This window comes from Peromyscus eremicus, chromosome 3 (assembly GCF_949786415.1).
Source record: "Peromyscus eremicus chromosome 3, PerEre_H2_v1, whole genome shotgun sequence".
Lineage (NCBI taxonomy): Eukaryota > Metazoa > Chordata > Mammalia > Rodentia > Cricetidae > Peromyscus > Peromyscus eremicus.
The window spans coordinates 100208100-100233759 of NC_081418.1; the positions used below are offsets into that span (position 1 = coordinate 100208100).

The 25660-nt window shown below is 42.3% G+C and overlaps 1 protein-coding gene across 1 annotated transcript in view; it reads right to left on the reverse strand.

The window, feature by feature from the left end:
* Positions 1-7235, reverse strand: part of Rab7a (RAB7A, member RAS oncogene family) — a 59582-nt gene extending 52347 nt beyond the window's left edge. Inside the window, exon 1 of the mRNA XM_059258156.1 lies at positions 7053-7235. The gene's annotated coding sequence lies outside the window, so the exon portion shown is untranslated. The remainder of the gene's footprint in view (positions 1-7052) is intronic.
* Positions 7236-25660: the final 18425 nt, after the last annotated feature.

Sequence of the window (25660 nt, forward strand, 5' to 3'; positions counted from 1 at the left end):
GCCTTCTGTAAGCTTAGACACTAGGTGCTAGTCCCAGGCCCTCTATAGAGTGGCTTCACAATACTGAAGATCTCCTTGGAAAAAGAAAGTGACAGGTCAAGAAGTTTAATTTGAATTAATGTACAGACTGTTCACACTCTGTTCCAGGTATCATATTCCCACAGGGAGGAGAAAACAAAGGCAACTTTCAAAAAGCAAGTTCCTTGGAAAATAATTCTTGCTAAGAGGGCTTTGCCCCTACAGCTCTCAGGTTTTTTGTTTGTTTGTGGCCTTTTGTGTGTGTGTGTGGGGGGGGGGGTGCTGGTGGTGTGAGCAAGGATAAGGAGGAGCTTGCAACTTGCATTTGCTGGTCTCTACCATGCAGCTGTATCTCTAAAGCTGTCCTAAGCTAAATTTTTAAACCTATTTAAATTTTAAACTCTTTAAATAAGAGACAAGGGTGATAGTGCTTTTTTTTTTTTTTTTTTTTTTTTTTTGGTTAGGCAGGCAAGCTGAAAAGCAGATAGCTAGTAACACAGGCAGTTATATAAGAACAATTTTCAACATCTCCAGAAGTTTTGATTCCAACTCCAGACATCAAGATATCATAGACACTTCAATCAATGACAGCTTGGCCATAAGCTCCTAAGAGGAACCTACACAGTGGCTGGTTGAAGAGGAAAATCAAATCAAGTCTCTTCTTCCACCCCTATTCTTCCCATTTTTAACTTACTGTTAAAGGCAATTCTGGAGTGGGATTATAGCTCAGTGGTAGAGTGCTTGCCTAGCTCCTGGGAGACCCCAGGTTCAACTGTAATAGTAAATTTTAACAACAAAGTCATTCCTCTCTCAGAACTAGGGCATATCCAGCTGCTTTTTTTTTTTTTTTTTTTACTTTCTATTTTTTTATTTTTTTCCTCCTCCCAATCCCTAAGACAGGGTTTCTCTGTGTAACAGTCCTGGCTGTCTTGGAACTTGCTTTGTAGACCAGGCTGGCCTCGAACTACCTAGATGCACTGCCTCTGCCTCTGAGTGCTGGGATTAAAAGCATGCGGCCTAACAGCCTGGCTATCCAGATTCTAAGATACAGTCGTGAGGTTCGAAGAGAACGTCTCCCTGGCACGGCACTAACAACAGTGGCACCTTTCAGTCACAATACCAGCCTCCCACTAAGTTACACTTCCACACCAACGTCATCCAAAAATTCACTAAGGCCCTCTCTCCCTACTTTAGTCATCAAAGAACTTGAACATTTTCTTTAAGCTATTTTCAGGACTCTCACTTTTACATTCCCCACAGCTGCTGGAAGCCTTTTCTTATAGTAGACAATAAAAATCTGAAAATTAACTACTGGTCCAGAAACTACTCACATACCACCAAAAGCAAGTTACTCTGCAGAGTTACCGGTACAGAATTTTCAAGATTTAAAGAGGGCTGATATTTGGGAAGAAACAAAGCCATATAATACTTCAAACTAAGATCTGATGTTCAAAGCTCAAGAACATTCAGTCAAAAAACTGGCAATCTGATGCCAACAAACACTCACCTGAACACCAATGAAAACAGCAAGAGACCAGCCACTAACACGTGCATGAGGGACTCCAGAACTTTAAGGACGAAACGTCAGATCAACAGTCTGAATGCAAGTACCCTCTGCTATGACTCTTTGGGCCAAGCTCACAGAAATGGGTCAAGATCAAAGAGCATAAGAGCAAAGAGACCATAGGGGTGGCCATGGAAGGCTTCTCTTCACTCACCACACTCAAGTCATTCTGTTTTTCTAACCTTAGAACATTCATCATTTCATTACTTGTTTTCCTTTCTGAGGTGCTAAGGGATCCGATGCACACCACACCACCAAATCTACTTAATTTTAAATATTTTAATCACACAATGGAATATTATAGTGCAATGAAAATGGAATTCAAACCACACATTACACAAAGTTTCAGAAAAGTCAAGGGAACCAGATATAGCAGAATGACTGCACAGTGGATAATTCCATTTACATAAAGAAATCCAAACCAAGCAAAATTAGTCACTGTGTTAGAAATCAGCTGCAGCTGGCTTCATGTTCTGAGCGTGGGAGTGGGATAGGACTGGGGCTTGAGATGTTCAATAAATAGCTTTACAAAGATGAGAAAAAAAGAAAGAAAATTCTTATTTGAGTTAGCAGTAAGGAGATAATGGTTTGAAAGAGGTGCAAGGAGTCTTTTAAGTTTGTGAAAATTCTTTAAACTGCTCATCTACGTTTATTTCCATATAGATGTGTGCCTATTTAAAAAGTGGGCCATACATGGTAGCACACGGCTTTAATCCCAGCACTCAGGAGGCAGAGGCAAATACTAGACGGCATTTACAGGAAATGCTGGGTAGAAGGGCTTCTACAACAATGTTCTTCCTGCAGTCACTGACAAAGTAACACAGGCCAAAGCATTTTTCCCCAAGACAGGGTCTTTGTAACCCTGGTTGTCGTGAAACTATGTAGACCAGGCTGGCCTCACTCACAGAGATCCACCTACTGTGATTTAAAGGTGTGTGCCAACCCATCTGGACTGCTTTAAAAAAAAGGGGGAAGTGGGCAGGGTCTCACTATGTAGTCCTGGCTGGCCTGTAACTCACTATGTAGACCAGGCTGGCCTCGAACTCAAAGCTTCATCTGTCTCTGCCTCTCAAAAGTTGTATATCACCACACCCCAGAAACAGTTCTACTAGGAACTGCAAAGATGACCTAGGGCTTCAAGGTCCCCAGATCTGGTAAGTGCATGGAGAATTGTTGGCAGACTGACCAATCATTGTATCTAAGAGATACAGTGATGGATGTCTATAATCCCAGCACTTAGGAGGTAAACGAAGGATCAGTTTAGTCATCTTTGGCAATTTAAGGATTCAAAGCCAGCCTGGACTACACAGAAGACCCTATTTCAAAAGAAGGTGGCTTCTGTGTATGCATGAGCACCAGTCCACTATTTTTCATAAAGTCCAGGCTGAGATTTTTGTTTGTTTGTTTGTTTTTCGAGACAGGGTTTCTCTGTGTAGCTTTGCGCCTTTCCTGGAACTCACTTGGTAGCCCAGGCTGGCCTCGAACTCACAGAGATCCGCCTGGCTCTGCCTCCCGAGTGCTGGGATTAAAGGTGTGCGCCACCACCGCCCGGCCTCAGGCTGAGATTTTTAAAGATGAATTCATAGTAGCTTTCTCATTGTGTGCTCAACTCAAACTAAAGTTTACTAAACTGAAGTCAACCTTTTAAAAATCACAATAATACAGACTAGAACAAATGGTATTAACCATTTTAATTTTTATTAACATGTATTTTTATGTCATTTTCATACATGTATATATAGTGCACTTTGCTCGTATGCAGTTAACTGTTACAGGGTTCCTGAAGTCAAGTGAGTTAACTTCCTGAAGAAGTTATCTTCACTTAATGCTAGGGAGCATCAAGAACCTTCACTCTGCCTAGCAGCATCATAAGCAAGGCTGACTGAGAAGCAGGCCAGGCTGTGTAACCCCTACAGACCGCTCAGGTGCTCAGGTCCTCAGACTGCCTCAGATCTGCTCTGTGCCAACATAGGCAATCCTAGGAGACCAGGAAATGGACAACAGGAATCAAACAGATCTCCAAAGCAGTAATGACATCATCAAAACAGAGTTCTGGCTGGACTCCCACCCTGTGCATTAATTACTGCATCTTCAAGCAGATGAACAAGGCCAATACTGCATGTCACGTCACCACTAAAGCCAAATCCCAAGCTTTCTTCCTTTCCTAAGTAGCTATTCTTAAATTTGGTTTTGGACTCAGTGTGCAGTACTAAAACTGAAACTTGCCAGGGAGAGTCCTGAAGCCCGTTTTGATTTTACCCATCATGTCAGTTTTACCTTTGGTTTACAAATCACAGCTCACAACCACTATTTAAAGTCTGACTTTGTTTTTGTTTTTTATTTAAACTTCAAACCATAAATACAAATGATCTCCAGTCTTTAATGTCGTCTAATAGGTAAAAGATGTGAGGACAAATAACTCAAGAAACTGCAAAATGTCTCTGCAACTGCAAGCAGTGCAGCTACCAGACCATGGAGCAAGAGCATAGGCTGGCACAGGTAGAGGTCGGGTAACACAATGAAAACACAACAGCAACCCCAGTGGAGCAGAAAGCAGGAGCCAGAAAGGGGAGCTTCAGAACCCTTCCAAAGAGGACCCAGCTCCAAGATGAGATGCTGTTAAGCCCAGATTAGGAGGCCACCTCCTCGTTATTTCCCCAGGGAAACTGTCATCATCCATCTGGGCCATATCTGCTGACTTGACCCAGGAGGATGGATGCCAAAGACGACTACTGGTTCTTAGGGTCTGAGTTTGCACCATATTTTCATAGAAAGGTTAATGACAAATGTATGGTAAAAGTATTATTAGATCTCTTTGAAGATGGAGTAAGAGCAAATCCAATGACCAAACGTTCTTGCCTCACTAGGTGGTGGAGCCAGAAACTGATTCACAGCCCCTTTCCTATAGGACTCTTCTCTTACAGGATTAGGACCTCTGATTATGAGGCACAATTGGCACCAAAAACAGAAAACCAGAAAAGTCACCCATGTGGTTGCCAACAATTACCTGGAAGATTACACTATTAAAACTATTTTTAGAGTGACTTCTTAGTTCCACCCTCCACCTTCAGAATAAAACCTGGGCCCTTTAAAGAAGAGGACCAGAAAGCCGTGGGAAACGGGGCACAGGTTTTTTTGGGTTTTTTTATTTTTGTTTTTTTAATCTAGAATGCATCACTAAGTCTGGCAGGAGCTACATTAAACTTTCTTGTCAGCTGAAAAGGAAAATCCAGCATATTCAATGTGCCTTTGCTCACACATTACAGTACCTCGCCCACCCTGTGCCTCCTCTTTGGGCATCTAGGCAAGTGGCTTCCATTTCCCCTGAAGGAAGGACAAAAATATCACAACAAAAAGGGAATCAAGTTTAGTGTTGATGGTTACGCTTCAAAAGAGGTGGTCAATCATAGACTGTAACATGATCCTCTCAGGAGCAATGCATACAAATGTGTTACCAAAGCTCACAAAGATGGGGGCTGAGGATGGCTCAGTCTCTATACTAGCATGAGGACTTGAGTTCAGATCCCCAGGACTCAGATTTCAATCAAGAAAAAGAAAAGGTTAGGTGCAGAGGCATCTGTAACACCAGTGTGGGTGTGGGTGTGGGTGTAGGGAGGCACCTTGGAGCTCAACAGCTAGCCTGCTTAGCAGTGGCTAAGCTCCAGGTTCATTAACGAGACCCTGAATCAAATAAAAAGTTGAACAATTGCCAGGCGGTAGTGGCACACGCCTTTAATCCCAGCACTCAGGAGGCAGAGGCAGGCAGATCTTTGTGAGTTCGAGGCCAGCCTGGTCTACAGAGCGAGATCCAGGAAAGGTGCAAAGCTACACAGAGAAACCCTGTCTCGAAGAAAGAAAAAAAAAAGTTGAACAATTAAGTAAGACACCCAATACCAACCTCCACACATGGATATGTGCATACACTACACACAAAAAGTTGGCAAAATATTTCAAGTTGTTAGCTAGAACACTACACTTTTAGATGTCTGATTCACCTAAGGAGATTTAAAAACAAAACAAAACAAACAAAAAAAACCCTACTTTTTGCAAAAGCCCCACACTCTTTCTACAGCCCAGTCATTCCAAAACTGAGTTCCTAGTGTGAGGCTCACCATTTTACAATTCCTTGAGGACAGGACTCATGCCTGTCTCCCTGAGTCAGGACCCAGTAATGCCTGACACATATATAATGGAAGAAAAACATGTCCTAAATGAAGGCACCAGTCACTGCTCTCCTCTAAACTCACATATTACATAAAGCCCTCAAGTGTATCAGGCTGGGTAGCAAAATTCAACGCCAGACACTCTAGGATACCAAACTTTAGCTTGGTCAGCTTCAGAAGTAGATATAACTCACTTTCCAACTCTTACACTCAAGTCTGAACCAATCCTCCCAAGCTCCAAGAAAAACATACTAACAGGAGATTTTATTAACCCAATCATGCGGGTAATCAGCTGGTGAAGTCACAAGGAAAAGACAAGAGTCTGTTCTTTGGGAAGCCAAAGACACAGTATTTTCAACAGTGGAGAATCAACAAGCTAGGCACCCATCAACTACTGTAGAAAGGAAGGTGCACAAGGCAGGCATGCCAGACCTGACTCAAAGAAAAGATCTGGATACGAAAAACTACTCAAATCCAATACATACCTTGCCAGAATTCAAAATCTTCTGATTCGGAGTGGTGACACTACACTCCGTAACAGCCTTGTAAGTTACAACTGCAAATGCAGCATAGCTTTAAGGTAGGACCAAGAGGCTCTCAAATGACAACACTAGACAGGAGGTGGAGGGGGTTGCTGATGGACAGATAACAGGTGGCAAGCTTTGGAGCAGCTAAAGCAGAAGAGGCCAGAGGCCAGGAGATTGCTAAGTAGCCTGAGTGCCTACACTTCAGTCGCTCTCTCTGTAACTTATCAGCGGTGTGACCTTGGACGGGTGACTTAACCTCTCTGTTCTTTGATTTCTCTCTAAGTGGACACTGCCTCGGTGCTTCGGAAGGCTGCTGGGAGAAGAGGGCAACCTGTGCGGTCTTGCCACGCAGCCCAGCAAACGAGAAATCTGAAATCTTCACAACGTTACTCTCAACATCCGCACGATTACCAGCCCGGAGGGCACCAAGCCTTCTGAAAGGCACTCAGGAGGTCCTTCCCCCTGGAAGTTCGGAAATAGGATTTACCGTGCAGGACCCTGAAAGCTCCTGTCTCCCAGTGCCCGCGGTGGGCCGGGGCATGTGACGCGCCTGGCAGCGCTGCCTCTGTGGCCGGCCCGTACCTCTTCCCACCCAGCAGGGCTGCCGCCGGGGACGCTTCTGGCCCAAGAATCCCCGCACCCGCCGCCCGTCAGTTCACCCCGCGCCCTCCGACCTCCGCCCGCCGGGCGCCGCCCCGCCCGGCCCGGCTCTCGCCGAGGACGCCAGGCCCGGAGGCCGGGGCCGCGGCGGGGGAAGGGCGGCCCGAGTCCGCCGCTCACCGCGGGGTACGCTGAGAAGGAGACACAACGCAGGCCGCGACAGAGAGGTCCGACTCCGGCTCCAGCAGGCTCCTAGGAGCTGCCCGGCCCCAAACACCGTAGCCAACGCCGCCGCCTCGGGCTTTATGGCCAAAGCTCCGGCCTTGCTCCCACTTCCGCCACCGCCGCCGCCCCGAGCGGAAGTGCCTGTCACGAGACACAACGACGCTAGGGGTTGGGGGGAGGAGCCCCGCCTCCACTTTGCGTCACGTTCCGGTCGCGTCAGGCCCTGACCGGCCGTCTTGTGGGGTAAATATGGCGGTCTCCAGGTGGGGGCTGCCATCTTGGAGAGTCGTACAGAAGCTGGAGCACGCCATATTGGGCCGAGAACTGATAATGCTGTAGTCCTCCCCGCCCATTACACCCTCCCGCCCCGTTCCCATAAAGAACGCAGATAAAAGAGAAAAATCACTTGGCCTTTCCGGAAGACGCTAGTCAGTCAGCCATGTGTGGCAGGCAGGGTGTGATCCAGGGTTTTGTGATCCCACCAGTTATAACCTCTAAGGTGGTTGGAAATAATCAGTTACAGTGTCCTCTGTGATGGAGACCCAGAGGTGAACTAGACGCTACTAAATACCTGGGCAGGATAGATGATCCAGGAAAACGGAAAATGAGCTAAGGGATTGCTGAACTGAAAAGAGAGACACAAAAGGGTGACTGTGGCAGCACAGGCGTGGAACTCAGCCTGGGAGGTAGAGGCAAGAGAACGGAAAGGCTAAGTCTAAAATTCAGTCAATTAAAAAGATTCATAAAGGCAGACTAGACCTCTCACTAGTTCTAAATCTCTTCCCAAGAGTAGAGGACCAGCTCTACTACTCTTTTTCTTTCTTTTTGTTTTGTTTTTTCGAGACAGGGTATCTCTGTGTAGCTTTGGTGCCTGTCCTGGATCTTGCTCCTGCTTCATCCTCCCAAGTGCTAGATTACAGACAGGAGCCACTCTATCTTCTTCTTCTTCTCCTCCTCCTCCTCCTCCTCCTTCTCTTCCTCCTCTTCCTTCTCTCTCTTCCTCCTTCTTTCTTCTAGACCAGGCTGGCCTCGAACTCACAGAGATCTGCCTGCCTCTGCCTCCCGAGTGCTGGGATTAAAAGCGTGCGCCACCACCGCCCGGCCTCTTCCTTCCTTGTTCATCAGAGACACTAGAGAGAGAAAAGTCTTTCTCTCTGTGTGTGCCTTTGTCTCTGTTTCTCTGTCTCTGTCTCTGTCTCTCACTGGAACTCACCTAAAAGTCCTGAACTCCAATTAGCCTCAAGCCTTCAGAATTCTAGGGTTACCTGTTGGGAAAAACAAAAACAAACAAACAAACAAACAAACAAACAAAAAACCAGAAAAACAAGAACTCTAGTGTTATAGGCTCTACCACTATATTTTTTCTAGAAACTTGTATAATAATTCTATTTCTAAGGGACCACCAACTCATTCTCCAGGACCAGTATCAATGAATATCTTTATGCTAAGCTAACCTCTCAACGGTTCTGTCATTTTCCAGCATCTCCAGGCTGAGGAGAGAGCCTCCAATACGTGAATTCTAGGGGGATTCACTCAAGCCACACCCAAGCCACATCTGCTGCCTGGTTAGGTACCAGTAGACAATACAGGAAGGGAAGAGTTGTATAAAAAGTCCTAGAACAGGTCAAGATGGGACCATACCTCACAGTTGTTAGGGAATGAGTATCACATCAACTTTCAAAGTTCTCTGGGCAGTGGTTGCACAGACCTTTAATTCCAGCTCTCGAGAGACAGAGGCAGGGGGATCTCTGAGTTCCAGGCCAGCCTGGTCTAGAAGAAAGAAGGAGGAAGAGAGAGAAGGAAGAGGAGGAAGAGAAGGAGGAGGAGGAGGAGGAGGACAAGGAGGAGGAGGATGAGGAGGAGGAGGAGGAGGAGGAGGAGGAGGAGAAGAAGAAGAAGAAGAAGAAGAAGAAGAAGAAGAAGATAGAGTGGCTCCTGTCTGTAATCTAGCACTTGGGAGGATGAAGCAGGAATATTACCTTAAGTTCAAGGCCAGCCACAAAGTGAGAGACTATCAAAAAAATAAAAATAAAAGGCTGGGTGTCATGGGACATTTCTGTAACTCGAATCCACCGAATCCTCAGCCTAAAAGGGAGCTGAGCTCCTGTCTCCTCCCACCTTATGTTCCTCCCTCCGCCCAGCCATATCACTTCCTGTCTCCACCTCCCTAGTGCTGGGATTAAAAGCATGTGCCTCCTAAGTACTGGGATTAAAGGTGTGATCCACCACTGCCTGGCTCTGTTTCTCTCTTAGAGTGGATCAGTCTTGTGTAGCCCAGGGTAGACTTGAATTCAGAGAAATCTGTCTGCTTCTGCCTCCAGAGTTCTGGGATTAAAGGTGCGTGCTACCACTGCCTGGCCTCTATGACTAATTAGTGGCTTAGCTCCGCACTCTGATCTTCAGGCAAGCTTTCCTTGTTAGATCACAAACAAGATATCACCACACACACACACCTCTTTAATCCTAATACTTGGGAGTCAGAGCAGATGAATCTCTATGAGTTCAAGGTCAGCCTGATCTATATAGCCAGCCAAGATTACATAATGAGACTCTGTCTAAAAAGTAGATAGATAGATAGATAGATAGATAGATAGATAAAAATAATAAGATGAAAATCTCTAGTGACTTGATGTTTAGAGACTCAGAAGCTCTGTTAGTCAGGTGAGGGGTTTGGACTGGGAGAGACAAGGAGAGACTATTGATCCATGTCGGTCAAGGAAGTTTGTTATGGAATGTGGTTCACTGGTACAGCACTTGTCTTGTGCATGCTAAGCCCTAGGTCCAATCCCCAGCACTGCACAAAAGAAGAAGAGGGAAGAAGAGAAGCTCGTCACAGAGATGGGTCATGAGTGGGTCTCTGCTCTCTGCAGTGCCACTGAAGGATCGAGAGACCCAGAGAGGAAAACAGGCTGAAGCCCAGATGGAGCAATAGACTGGTAAAGTGAGTTCAGGGATAGAAACACTGAGATGGAACATCCCCATGAGATGTGGAAGTGACAGATGGTTTGGACTGAGGCAGAGATGGGATAGTTAGGTTTGGGGTGCCTTTGATGAAAATAAGGATTTAAGAGTACAATAAAATCACTCATGGAGAACAAGTAGAAGTGTGTCCTTCCAGCAAACTGTTGACTGAGAACTTGGTACATGCTAGGCATTTGTAGGTCCTAATGAATACGGAAAAACAAGACTTCCCTGCCAAGATCCTCACCACTTGATATAACAGACAGTGTTTAAATAAAAACACATAGTGAAATTTTTGCTTAGATTTCAACAGTTAGATGTTATTTGGCCATTCAACTGAATACTTTGGAACTATAAAAAAGAACAAAGGAATTCTATGTATATTCATATGCAAACTGAAATATCTTCAAGAGATATTATTAATTGATAAAGCAGGGTACAGGATGCAATATATGTGACCTTTCTTGTAGAGGGAAAAAAAACTGTAGTGAGTCTTTCTCTGTCTAAGCCAGCTCTGAAATAATGACATGGAGACTTCTTATTATGAAAGCTCAGCCATAGCTTAGGCTTCTTTCTAACTAACTCTTTTTTTTTTTTTTTGAGACAGAATTTTCTCTGCATAGCTTTGGAGCCTGTCCTGGAACTTGCTCTGTAGACCACGCAGGCCTTAAACTCACAGAGATCCACCTGCCTCTGCCTCCCAATGCTGGGATCAAAGGCGTGTGCCACCACTGCCCAGCCTAACTAACTCTTATAATTTAAATTAACCCATTTCTATTAATCTACATGCTGCCAAATGGCTTGTGGCTTTTGCCACATGTCCTGTTTTCTCTGTGTCTAGCTGGTGACTCTCCCTTTCTTCTTCCCAGAACTCTCTCTGTTTATACCTTTTGCCCCATTTATACCTTCTGCTTAGCTATTGGCTGTTTAGCTTTTTATTAAACCAATCACAGTAATGAATACACAGTGTAATCAAATGTCTCACAACAAACAGCCAAGGTAGAATAAGCACAAACTTCAGCAACTAGTACAAGTGGCTATCTGGCTTCCCTATTAAAATTTGACAGGGAAGTAGGACCTTATGAATGACTGGAATAAAGAACTGGTGGTAGAGTCAGACTTTCCACAATGGTAGGGATGTGGGAAGTTGATGCATATTCCTGTCTCTCCATCTCATCAGCCTCCACATGGCAGATAGACCAGCAGTCAGGAAGCAAAGCTGGATATGGCTAAGAGCACACATGACCCATGGTAGACAGCAGGAGGCATCCATGAAGCCCAACAGGAACTGCTCAAACAGAAAACAAAAAATCATCTTTGGCAAACTTGTGTACAACACACAGTCTATAGCTATATAAATACAGTCATGTATATTGCCTTTAAAAATTATGTATTTTCAGAACAAGGGGACCTGATACCAATGAAAACGGATGGCCCAGCTGACCCGGCATCTCAAAATGCCTCTGTTATAGTCTCCTTAGAATTCTGCATCCAGAACAGCTTCAAGTATGCTGGCTGAGAAGTTCCAGCCTCATGAATTACTCCAACCAAAACTTAACAATTATTCTGATTTTTCTCAAGGTTCTCCCAAAGATACCAGTGCCCACAGAAAACAGGAAGTAGTCTAGAGAACAACACCCACATGCCTAAGAGATGGAATATGGGTGGGATTTGGTTATTTAAAGGATTATAAATGTTTGTCATTGTTCAGGGGAGTTGGTTACAAGTTGTTATTGGTCATAATCAGAAAAAAAGGCTAAACAAAAGAGTTAAATTCAAAGATCTCTTTCTAAAGGAAAAAAGGGGGATATAAAAATAATGAGATCAAAGAGTAGATTATTGTTTTTTGTGATATTTTGATTGTGTTCTGATAGCTTGCTTGGAGTCAGAGGGAGGAGCTAGCCACTAGCTGACCACAGAGTTTTGGAGGACTGTAGAGAGAGGAGACAGGAAGTGGTAAGGTGGGGCTGAGAGAGGGTCTTGGCCCTTTTGGACAGAGGAACTGAAGAGGTAGGAAACAACTGGTGGCTGCTCCATTCTCAGATCTTTCAAGTTCTGACCCCAATACTTGACTCCCAATTTTTTATTGATGAAGATTAATTAGATTAATGTTTCATCTGGCACCCAACTTTGGGGGCATGATTTCACAAAACAGCAGCTTGCCCATGGCTTTGAAGCCACTGGTACTCACCGGAGCTGCATGTGGGAGCTGCCCCTGCTGGAGTCACATCAACACTGGCTTTTCCTTGTTTTCCCCAAGTCCTCTGAGAGAGTCTGAGATTTTTCCTGTTGTAGCCTCTCTACAGCAGTCTCCACAAGCCCCAAATTCCACAGGCACCTGGGCTCCAAATGCTGCCAGAGTTAGCCTCTCACCACCAGTCAGCTCTGCCTTCAGGCAGCTCTGTGCTTTCACTTCCCGCCTGTCATATATGCTGCTTTCACACATTCCCCCATGTCTACCTTTCAGAGACTAGTTCTTTGGCTTCTTTTTCCCATGAGTTGTGGGCTTTCCATGGACCCCCTACTCAGGCTGCAGAAATGTGATCAACAGCAGCTGTCCTTAACCAGACTGTGTACCACCTGTGTTCTCCACTGAGACGTGCTATGCAGTGACAGCCAGTCTGACAGTTCACTGTCATCATCAGCAAATTTGGTGAGACAACTTGGCAATCCTAAAGGGGGGAATTAGTTGAGAGAGAGAGACAGAGACAGAGACAGAGAGACAGAGAGAGAGAAAGTTCTTCCCACATTAAAAAAATGGGAAATACTATTACAATGGAGAGAATTAGGTCTCTGTATGATTCCACAATGGATGGTTTAAAAATGTAACAAAGGAGGGGATAATTAACTTAGCTGGGATTTACATAATGTCATTTATAAACATTATTGGTTTGGTAATTCTTATTTTATACCTAAAAATGTTGGTTGATATGAGTGCCAAGATACAGGTCTTAGAAAAGCTTACTAAAGAAAATGAGGCAATTTTAACTAATAAGTTACAAGCCTTAGAAAAACTTACTAAAACAGATAATAAGGATATATAGACAAAGACAGAGGAATTTAAAGAGAACCAACCTCACCATTACATTGTAAAATTAGAGAGGAACAGCCCAATGTTATAAAAAAAAAAACAACCTTAATTTAGCCAGTCACCCTACAGGAACAACTGCCAAATGACAAGTATCCCCAAAGCTATATAAGAGCTGACTGGATTTCTGTGGAAATGTTAGATTTGAGGAGATTCAAGGAATTGAGAGTCTCAGAATGTACACATTCACCTTTTATGAGGCAGATGTTAAAATCATGGTCAACTAGTAACAGAATTGTCTCACAAGACAGGAAAGACTTGGCTATAACAGTATTGGAACCTGGTCCTCAATTACAATGGAGGACCTGGTAGAAAGATGAGGCTAAAACCATTGAACAATGAAGTAGGGCTAGAAGTATGGAATTTCCTAGACCAACTTCTTGGAGAGGGCAATTATGCTGTTGTACAAAGACAGTTTATATGTGATGACCATACCTTGGCTCTATGCCATGTAGCAGCTTTGAATGCTTGGGACATAGTTGAAGAAGTTGGAAAGAGAACTAGGTCATTTACTAAAGTTATAGAGGTGGTTACATAAGTTACATAAACCTTCACAGATTTTTTTTTTTACTAAGATTGACTTCAGCTGTGAATAGAATGATACTAAATTCAGAAGATAGACAAATAATAATTGAATCTTTGGCTTTTGAAAATGCTAATTCACAATGCGAAAGGGTAATTAGACCTTTAAAGGCAAATCAGCAATCATAGAGAAATGGATCCAAGATACAGTCAATATTGACTCTTATAACCATTATGCTTGGATAGGAGAGGTAGTTTTCAGAGGCTTGAAGAAAAATGAAAATGTCAGATGTTTTAATTGTGGTAAACAAAATCACCTAAAAAGCAATTGTAGCCGGGCGGTGGTGGCACACGCCTTTAATCCCAGCACTCGGGAGGAAGAGGCAGGCGGATCTTTGTGAGTTCGAGGCCAGCCTGGTCTACAAAGTGAGTTCCAGGAAAGGCGCAAAGCTACACAGAGAAACCCTGTCTTGAAAAACTAAAAAAAAAAAAAAAAAAAAAAAAAGCAATTGTAGGGGGCTGGAGAGATGGCTTAGCGATAAAGAGCACTGACTACTCTTCCAGAGGACCCGGGTTCAACCCCCAGCACCCACATGGCAGCTCACAACTGTCTGTAACTCCAGTTCCAGGGGACCCTCACACAGACATACACACAGGCAAAACACCAATGCACATAAAAAAAAAAAGAATACATCAATTACTTAAAAAGAAAAAAAAAAGCAATTGTAGGCAGGGCATTCCTAATTTTTTTTTTCTAGGACTAATCCAAACAGAAGGCCTCTGCCTTCTGAAATATGGAGAAGGTGCAGCGAAGGCTAACATTGGACCAGTGAATATAGATCAACAAGGGACAGACAAAGTAATCCTTTGCCATCAGCAAATGCCTTAGGGGGACTTCAAAGGCTCCCATGCCAAACTTAGTTCAATCATTTCCTGTCACAATGGGGGAAACTCCTCTCCAGAGCAATTAAAGGATCTCATGCCTATGGAAAAAATGATACTGTTCTGGATGATAAAACAGCTTTAGAAGATAAAACAAAAAATTCAGGAGAAATCATAAAGCAAATATTTTGGCAAACTTCTCTGAATGATCAAAGACCAAAGGTAAAAATACAAATAAATGACATTGTCATTGAAGGTCTTCTAGTCACAGGGGCACATGTAACAATTATTGCACCAGAATCTTGGCATCCAAATTGGCCTCTTTGGGGAATAAATGTTCATAAATGTTCAGCTTTTAGGGACTGGAACTTTATCTCTGGTAAAACAAAGCATGAGATGGAGCAAGTGTATAGGACCAGAAGGACGGAGAGGAAAATTAAAGCCATATGTGGCTAACATAGCAATGAATTTATGGGGACATAATTTGTTACAGCAATGGAATACCCAGATTACCATTCTTCCAGTCTCAGAAACAAACCATAAACTAACATATGTTTCTGGGAAAAATATTAAAAAGTTTTATAAAGAACAGTCACTGATTATTCAGTTTGTACATAAACACAGTACAACAGCTGCTGATCTTTCAAAGATACCAACAACCCTACCTTTAAAATGATTAACTGACTAACTTGTCTGGTGGAACAATGGCCTGTGACATCAGAAAAATTAAAGGCCTTCAAACAGCTGGTACAGGAGCAGCTAAATGCTCAACATATTAAGCAATCAACATGTCCTTGGAATTCTCCTGTATTTGTTATTAAAATTAAATCTGGAAAATGGAGAATGTTAACAGATCAATGAGCTATTAATAAGCCAATGGGCTCTTTACAGGCTGGAATTCCCATGCCTTCTCTATTACCTAAAGGATGGTCTATTATAGTGATTGATTTAAAAGGCTATTTCTTTACTATACCTCTGCAAGGACAGGATAGAGAAAAATTTGCCTTCATGGTGCTTACTTATAATAATTCTCAGCCCATTAAAAGATATCAGTGGAAAGTTCTCCCACAAGGGATGTTAAACAGCCCTACCCTGTGCTTTTGTATGACAGCCATTAGAAATGATTCATGTACATTTTCCTCAATCTATAATTTACCTTTATATGGATAATATATTACTAGCTGATTCAAATGTAGATGCTTCAGAGATAATGTTTGAAGAAGTAAAGAAAATTTTGTCTTGTTGGGGATTATAAATTGCTCCTGAAAAAAATACAAAGAGGAGATTGTACTAGTTACCTAGGATATATAATAGGTTTACAAAAAATTCAACCCCAAAAGGTACAAATCAGAAGAGATCAATTGCAGGCTCTTAATGACTTTCAAAAGTTGCTGGGAGACAGTAACTGGCTAAGGCCCACTATTGCATTAAAAACTCAAGAACTGAGTAATTTGTTTCAAATTTTACAAGGTGACAAGGACCTAAATAGTTCAAGAAAATTATCAGCTGAAGCTGAGAGAAAATTGGCTCTGGTAGAAAAGAAATTATAGGATGAGCATGTGGATTGTTTGGGTCCAGAGCTTGATTGCATTCTGGTTATTTTACCTTCTACACATTCCCCTACAGGAATTTCAATGCAGAGAGAAGATAACTAAAGCGTGATCCTAATTAGTCTTATCAATAAAAACCAGGAGTCAAATATTCAGGTAAAAGCTAAAAGATCAGAGAAGCAGAGCAGCAGCCACTAGAGACTTCTTACCTCTCTGAAACCTCAGACAGAAAAGAGGGGCCAATATTCTGTCTCCACCCACCTATATTCTTGTCTCCACCCCCTGAGTGCTAGGATTAACATGGGCCTACCAAGTGCTGGGATTAAAGACTTGTGACACCACTGCCTGGCCTCTATGGTTAACTAGTGGCTAGCTCATCCCTCTGATCTCAAGGCAACCTTTATTTGTCAGAACACAAACAAAATATCATACAACAGATGATATTTTAGAATGGATACTTTTACACACAAATGGAGTGAAAAATTAAGGACCTATGTAGAAAAGGTTTTTAAATTGATTCTAAAAGGAAATTAGCAGGAATAGATTCAGTAGAGATTGTAGTACCTTTTACTAATGCTGAAATTTCCTCTTTATGGGCAGAAAATAAATATTGGCAAAGAGCTTGCAGTAATTTTTTGGGAGAGATTAACAACAAATATCCCCAAAGCAAGGGAATTCAGTTTATAAATGGAACTAACTGGATTCTTCCTCACATTATGTAGGAAACACCAATTTCTGGAACTCTTACATTCTATACTGATGCAAAAAAATCAAGAAAGAAAGGTTATAAGTCAGGAAATTTAGGTAAAGTGGCTCAAAGTCCTTATGATTCTGTTCAAAAGTCAGAATTATAAGCTATTCTCATGCTATCATTAGATACATATTCAGGATTTCAGTGGGCAACTGCTTTGATTTCTGAAAAGGCTGATTCTGTAATCACACATTTGTTAGGAGTTATGGCTATCATGGGGATACCTGTACAAATTAAGACTGAAAATAATCCATCATACATCTCTAGTAAAATGAAACAATTTTGCGTATTACAACATAAAGCATTTTACAGGTATATCACACCATACAGGGCAAGCAGTTATAGAGAGATCTAATTGAACTCTAGAGGATGTGCTACATAAACAGAAAGGGGTAATAACGATCTCCAGAGATAGATTGCACAATGCTTTATTAACTTTAAATTTTCTAAATGCTAATGAGAAAGGAATGGCAGCTGTGGATAAACACTGGATAATAGAAAAAATGCTGAATTAAATCAGCCTGTTTACTTTAAAGATGTGTTGATCTCAGAATGGAAACCAGGATATGTTAAGTTGGGGAAGAGGTTTTGCTTTTGTTTTCACAGGAGAAGAAAAGCTATGGATACCATCAAAATTGATAAAGATTAGATTTGAACAAGAGAGACCTCTTGATTAGAAGAGGTGATAGTTCATCAACCAGCATGACCATTCAATCTAAACTAACTTATATGACTAACAAATGCTTTCCATTTGATCAGATATAACTTGCCAAAAGGGAAACTCTCCAACATTAGGGTTGGGGCAGGGTTTTGTTTTTGTCTTTCCAGAAGAATGAAGGCATCCAACTAAGGTTCTGAAAAGAGAGAGGGGGAGATATAGAAATGAAAGGATAAAAGGGTAGATTATTGAATCTACTTTTAAACCAAGAAAGCAACTACTAGTCTAAAATATTTTATATTGGTATGGATTTTTGTATATTGACACAAATAAGGTTATTGTTATTATACTGTATACATGTTTCTACTCTTGTTTAAGATATTTTTGTATATTGATAGCCAGGCGGTGGTGGTGCACGCCTTTAATCCCAGCACTCAGGAGGCAGAGGCAGGAGGATCTCTGTGAGTTCGAGGCCAGCCTGGTCTACAAAGTGAGTTCCAGGAAAGGCGCAAAACTACACAGAGAAACCCTGTCTCAAAAAAAAAAAAAAAGATATTTTTGTATATTGATACAAATTTAAGGTTATTTTTGTTAGAACATACTGTATATACATTTCTACTCTTGTTCATGGTATTGTACCTATATAGATCATTTAACAATGTAATGTAAATTTCTAGTCCTTGAAAGTTATTATTACAAACTATTTAGGATAATAAATAAATGCAGGTTAGGAGTTAGTCACCTATTACAATCGAACTTGTAGTCATGTTAGGTATGTTTTCAAGGTTAAACAGGTATATTTTAGATAGACAGGTGGTCTTCAAACATTTCAGAGATCTACAGAACATGGCATTTAAGATGCTTTAACAACATAAGGGTTTTTTTGTTTGTTTGTTTTGTTTTGTTTTGTTTTGTTTTGTTTTTTATGACGATTAGGTGTGTCTGCTCCTGGCAGCATCAACCTACTTCAGAGAAGATGAATGGCATCAAAGAAACTCCATATGGAGTTTACTTTCTTTGTGGCAAAAGTTAGCCACTGGGCAAGAAACTGCCCTTCACTTGACTGCTGACAATATGCTGTCCAAATTGGACAAGCAGGACACAAGAGAAAGGACTGCTGAACTTTGCCAAGACAAGGTAGGATAGCCCTTCAGAAAATCCTGCTTCACAGATAAGTCTGTCAGATATTCTAGGCCTGTAAGCTGAAAATGGATGCCCCAACATTACAGAGAAAACTTGGGTGACTGTCGAGGCAACCAGCTGTTTCTGTCATTTGTCACATTTTTTTAGAAGTCATTTGCTTTCACTTCCTGCTTACTCAGGTAACATTATATTCTGTGGTGTTATTTTTTTGTGCTCTAACAAAATATGCAGCTAGCCACTAGAGGGTAGGCAGTGGTGGCACACACCTTTAATCCCAGCTCTTGGGATCTCATGACTGTGATCCCAGTACTTGGGAGGCACATGCCTTCAAGTCCAGCACTTAGTGGTGTGGCTGGGTGGAGAGAAGAAGTAATAAGGCAGGTGGAGACATGAGCTTCGGCCCCTTTCAGTCTAAGGATTGCTAGAGGTAAGAAGTCTTCCTAGTAGCTGGCTGTTCTTCTTCTCTGATCTTTCAGCTTTTACCCTGATATCTGTCTCTGGGTTTTTATTATTAAGACCAATTAGAATTCATGCTACATCCTTCTTCTCAGGTCTCTGATGGAGTTGAAGACTAGATAGTTATAGTTTTCTTTGTTAACAAATTCAGCAAAGAAACTCACAAAAGAGGTATAAAGTGTACAAGATTGAGAGACATAAAAAGATAGTTTTGGGTTGGTAATGCAAGTTAGGATAGAAAGTGAATTAGGTACAACATTTTGGACTCACCAAGATAGGATAGTTAATAGAGTATTAGTATTTTCTCCAAATTTGCCAAATGCAAATAGACCAGACATTGTTAATGTAATTATTACCTGTAAATATTTGTATATAGTTATTGTACTTATTGTATATAGTTTTACTATGTTAGCTAAAACCTTCGCTTTTTATTTAGACAAAAAGGGGGAAATGTGTGATATTTTGATTGTGTTCTTACAAATAAAGCTTCCTTGGAGTCAGAGGACAGAGCTTGTTGTAGAATATTATTTTAAGGTATGTTACTTTTGTTTATGTTGCATTTGTTGAACTCTGTGAAGCTGTGTTGCTTTACCTGTCTAAAACACCTGATGGTCTAATAAAGAGCTGAATGGCCAATGGCAAGGCAGGAGAAAGGATAGGCAGGACTGGCAGGCAGAGAAAATAAATAGAAAGAGAAATCCGGGAGGAAAAGAAAAAGGAGGAGCAAGAGAATAAGGAAAGGAGGACATTAGGGGCCATCCAGCCAGCCACAGAGTAATAGTGAACATAAGATTTACAGAAGTAAGAGAAAGGTAAAAGCCTAGAGGCAAAAGATAGTTGGGATAATTTAAAGTTAGGTAAAGCTGGCAAGGAACAAGCCAAGCTAAGGCCAGGCATTTATAAGTAAGAATAAACCTCCATGTGTGATTTACTTGGGAGCTGAGTGGTGGGCCCCCAAAAGAGCCAAAGAGCAAAAAGTCAAAAGAGTAAAGAAACAAACAAACAGACAAAAAACCAACAACAAGAGCTAGCAGCTAGTTGACCAGAGGTTTGGAGGACTTTAGAGAGAGGGGGACAGGAAATGGTAAGGAGGGGCTGAGAGAGGATCTCAGCCCTTTTAGACAGAGGAACTGAAGCTGACACCAGAGGATTACCAAGAGTTGGGGGCTGGCCTGGGCTACATATAGAGAACCTATCTCAATAAACAAATAAAATGCTAGGGAGTCATGATGGAAAATAGATGATACCAGGCATGGGTGTCCAAAAATTCCTCTCTGAGGAGGTAACATTTGAGCAAAACCAACTGACACAGCCAGCCTACATGAACAGAATGTGATGCATGTGGCCATTACAATAGAGCAAAAGTTCTATACAGAAGAAAACACCTTGTTCAGGGAACAGCAGAGGTCAATGTGGTTGAAGCAGAGTAGGTAAGTGAGAAGAAGGAATTGGGGGTGGGGGAGAGCCAGATTCAATGGTGGCTTCTGGGTCATGACCTTTATATCATGTGTAAGAAGAAGCCCTGAAGGTATAGATGAGATGAGATGTGTGTGTGTGTGTGTGTGTGTGTGTGTGTGTGTGTGTGTGTGTGAAAGAGAGAGGACAGAGGGAGAGAGAGGTGTCTGTGTAGGTCATTTGCACAGCAGAGCATGTCCTGGCCACCATCCTTTCTTCCTCTTTCCTATAATGAACCTCATTGCTATGGAAGGTTCTTCCCATAGCCTCATGATCCAGTCTGTTTTGGGATATTTGTTTATATTGCATGAAGATGTGTCTATGTTTTGCCTCACCTGCCTAAGACATCTGATTGGTTTAATATAGAGCTGAATGGCCAATACCTAGGAGGGAGAGAATAGGTGGGACTTCTGGGCAAAGAGAGGAACTCTTGTAGGTAGACTGTTCTGTCCTTCTAGCTGCTTCCCAAATAACCACACAGAGACTTACTAACTATAAATGCTCAGCCAATAGCTTAGGCTTGTTTTTTAGCCAGCTCTTATAACTAAAATTAACCCATTTCTATTCATCCATGTGCTGTCCTGAGGCTTGTTTACCTCATGTACATACTTCCCATCCTGCTTGCTCTGCATCTCATGGAGTCTCCTCCCACTCCACCCTTTTTCTTCCCAGCATTCTCTCTGCCTTAAAACTCCTTCCTAGCCATTAGCCAGTCAGCTCTTTATTAACCAATGAGAGTAGTGCATATTTACAGTGTATAAAAAGATTATTCCACAGCAGAATCTGGCATGACAGGAGACATCATGGAGACATGAGGGAGTAGGACATGCAGAATGGAGGGAAGATAAAGAGCTATGTGGCAGAATATAGATTAACAGAAACAGGTCAATTTAAGTTATAAGTGCTATTTGGGAACAAGTCTAAGCTAAAGGCCAAGCTTTCATAATTAATAAGTCTCCCTGTCATTATTTGGGGGCTGGCGGTCAAAGGAAGTCCAACAAGAAAGACTAGCTACAAATGTTTAACTCTGTCTGATCTCCTCCTGCTTCTACCTTCTGCAATGCACAGCCATCTCTGTTTTATACACTGCTGTGGACTGCATTCAGGAAAGTGCTCTATCCACTGGGTTACACCCTAGCCTCTGATTTTGATTATTTTTATTCTTCTCTTACACAATACATCCCAACTGCAGTTTCCTCTCCCTCCACTCCTCCCAGTTCCCACATATACACTTCCCCTCTCCCCCAGATCCACTGTTCCTCTGTTTCCCTTCAGAAAAGAACAAGCCTCCTAAGGATATCCACCTAACATGCATAACAAGATACAGTAAGACTAGGAACAAACCTTCATTTCAAGGCTGGATGAGGCAACCCAGTAGAAGGAAAATGGTCCCCAGGGCAGGTATTTTCTTTCTTTTTTCTTTTCTTTTCTTTCTTTTTTCTTTTTTTTTTTTGAGAAGGGTTTTTCTAGGTAGTTCTCACTGTCCTAGAATTCTCTATGTCAGTGGTTATCAACTTATGGGATACAACCCCTTTGGGAATGGAATATCAGATATCATGTGTATGAGATATTTATATTATGATTCATAACAGAAGCAAAATTGCAGTTTTGAAGTAGCAACAAAATAATTTTATAGTTGGGGGTCACCCCAATATGAGGAACTATATGGGGGTCCTAGCACTAGGAAGGTTGAGAACCACTGCTTTATGTAGACCAGGCTGGCCATGAACTATAGTGAGTCTTTCTCTGTCCTGCCAGCCAGTTCCCAAATCCCAACACGAAGACTTATTATTAATTATGAAAGATCAGCCAATAGCTTAGGCTTGTTTCTAACTAGCTCTTACAACTTAAATTAATCCATATCTTTTAGTCTATGTTCTTTTACGTCGCCTGGTTTCCTTTACTCTGTATTGTCCATGCTCCTTGCTCTCCATCTGGCTGGTGACTCCCCCTTTCTTCCCAGCATCCTTTGTGCCTAGATATCCTGCTTGGCTATTGGCCATTCAGACTTTTATTAAACTAAACATTGTGACACATCTTTACACAGTGTAATCAAATATCTCGAATCACTGAACTCATAGCCATCCTTCATAGTGAGAGTATGTCAAAAATAAAAATAAAAACAAAAAATATCAGTTTTAGCCTAGTATATTGACACATGCCTAGAATCCCAGCTCTTAGAAAGCAGGGGTTAGCTTAGGGAACATGAGAACCTGCTTCAAATAAATTAAACAAATACACAATAATAAAAAAATCAAAGGAGAGAGAGAATCACTCTATTATCATAGCCAATTTTTCTCAAGATCCTTCCCTAGAAAGTTCTTATCAGCCCTGAGTCTCACCCAAGCTCCGTCCATAAGCCCCGCTGCACTCGACATCCTTGGTTACCCCACCCAACCTCCAGCTTCCATGACACCTCTGTTTCTTGCAGCCATCCCAGGAGTTCTCTGTGCTTATATGTAATGATTTACTACCTGCAAAGTTGGGGGTAATCAGTCTCACCTCGCTGTGAGAGACTGTGTGCGAATGTGTTGAGCACACTCCATCTCATAACATGGAGTGACTGAAGCTTCTTGCCGGGTGCCCGGTAAGGGAACTTGTGGGCAGTAGCTTAAGGTCTGGTAGGTACTAAGGAAATGAAGGTTTGCTCATTCATTCATTCAAAAGCTACCAATCTGCCCATGGTCCAGTGGAAGACCACCTATTCCCACGAACATAGGGGCAGCACTAATTGGACACAGTGGGTTGAAAATTAAACAATAGCTGGGGGTGGGAGGCAGGGGGATGTGGCATACACCTTTAATCCCAGTACTTGGGAGGCAGAGGCAGGCAGATCTCTTGAGTTCAAGGCCAGCCTGGTCTAAAAAGTGAGTTCCAGGGCTACACAGAGAAACCCTGTCTCAAAAAGCAAAAAGCAAAATAAATAAATAATAAAAATTTAAAAATAAAACAACAGACCCATAAAGGAGGATATTAAGTTGGGAAATGTGTTGTGAAATGGGGTCCAGGATATGATCCTCAGCATCACATAAACTGAGCTAACCTCCAGCCCCTGATTTTGGTATTTTAAATGATCACTTTCAGCCATTTGTGGCGACAGGCACCTGCAATCCCAGCATTCAGAAGGTGGAGGCAGGAAGATCAAAAGTTCAGGGCCATCCTCATCCTCAGCTACATAGAGAGTTCAAAGATAGTCTGTGCTATAGAAAACCCTGTGTTAAAAACAGTAACAAACAAACAAAATAACACACACACAACAAAAGCCCTTACATATGGAAATGTATAACAATAGACCTTTACTTCCTGAAGCTTCGGAGGTTGAGAAGTCTGAGGTCAGGGCACCAGGACAGGCAGTAACAGGTGAGGGCTGTTGCCTTCTGCCTCCAACATGGAGCCTTCTGCTGTGCCCTCACATGGCAGATGCAGGCAAAAAGAATGACCAGGCTCCCTATGCCACTAATGCCATTCCTGACTATAGGGCACTCATAAACAACTTAATCACTTCCCAAAGCCACAGCTCTTGAAAAACCACAATCCTGGAGGTTATATTTCTTCCCTTTTATTTTTCAACTCTGCTCTTTTTATTTTTGTTTCGCTTTGTTTGTTTGTTTGTTTGTTTTGAGACAGTGTTTCTCTGTGTAACCCCTGCTGTTCTGGAATTCACTCTGTAGACCAGGCTGATCTCAAACTCAGAGATTCACCCGTCTCTGCCTCCCAAGTGCTGGGATTTAAGGCGTGCACCACCCCCTACCTACAGGTGCTCTTTTTAAATTTTATTTAATTTTAATTTTATGCATATAGATGTGTTTTACCCCTGTATGTATGTCTGAGTACCATTTGTGTGCCTGGTGCTCTTGGAGGCCAGAAGAGGACATCAGATTCCCTAAAATGGGAGTTAGAGGTAGTTATGAGCAGCCATGTGGGTGCTGGGAATCTAACTCGGGTCCTTGGGCTTGCTCCAAGCTCACATTCAACTTTCTAATATTTCCCAGGACCATCTGCCCAGGGTGGTACTGCCTAGAGTGGGATGGTACTCCCAAATCAATCATTAATCAAGAAAGTGCTTCTACAGTCTTGCCTACAGGTCAGTCTGATGGAAGTATTTTCTCAGTTGATATCCCCTCTTCTCAGATGGCCCTAACTTGTGTCAAGTTGACAAAAATTTAATCAGCACAGACAGGAACCAACAAAACTGGGTTTTGTTTTCTGTGTGTGTGTATGGTGGGGTGGTTGTTTGGTTAATTTGCTAGTGTATGTGTGTATACAGACACCTGGCTTAGAACCTCCACAGCCAGGAACCAAAACCAAGCCTTTCCTCTTTGAACTGCACTTGATCTTAGTAAAAGACCAAGAGATGAGCCTAATTTCTTCATAAATTATGTCAGGCATTTGTTACAATCATCTTACTAACACAATTCCCCAGGGTAAACTGAGGAACTAAACTCAGAATTTGGTGAGGGGGTGAGAGGTAAAACCTTCATATGACCTCCCTAGAGAAAGCATCTGGGACCAGGGTTGTCAGAATTAGCAAATGTGAAAGCTTGTGCTAAAACACTAGCCATAGCCATCTAGAATTCATGCTTCCCTGTGCATCATGAGTTTGATCTGGCAGCCTCTGTGGGATGAATGGAGCACTGTGCTGCTGTGGATAGTTAATAGCACACCTCTCTGTTCTCTTCTCTTTCTGTAAAGGTCTTGCTGCCCAGGCCTGAATGCCACAGTCAGCAACATCAGGTTGAACTTTGCTCTCAGGCTCTGTTCTAGAAACACAAGCCAATTCAAACAGGATTTCCACCTCTTGCCTCTAAGAGTCCTGAACATGATGCTTAACCTCATTTCCCTCTGTCATGAGATGACAGTTGCTTCCCCGTAGGCAGGGTGTCAACTCCAGAGACACTAGGCTACTGTAGTCATATGTGTATTCGTCACTTTCTAGTACCTTCAGCTAAGAACCTGAGAGAAACAGCATGAGGAGGAAGAATACATTTTGGCTGACAGCCTAGGAGGTCTCTGGCCACAGTCTGCTGAAACATTACGGCAGAAGGCCATAGCGGAAGGAAGTTGCTCACCTGATGGTTGGCAGAAAGCAAGAAGAGC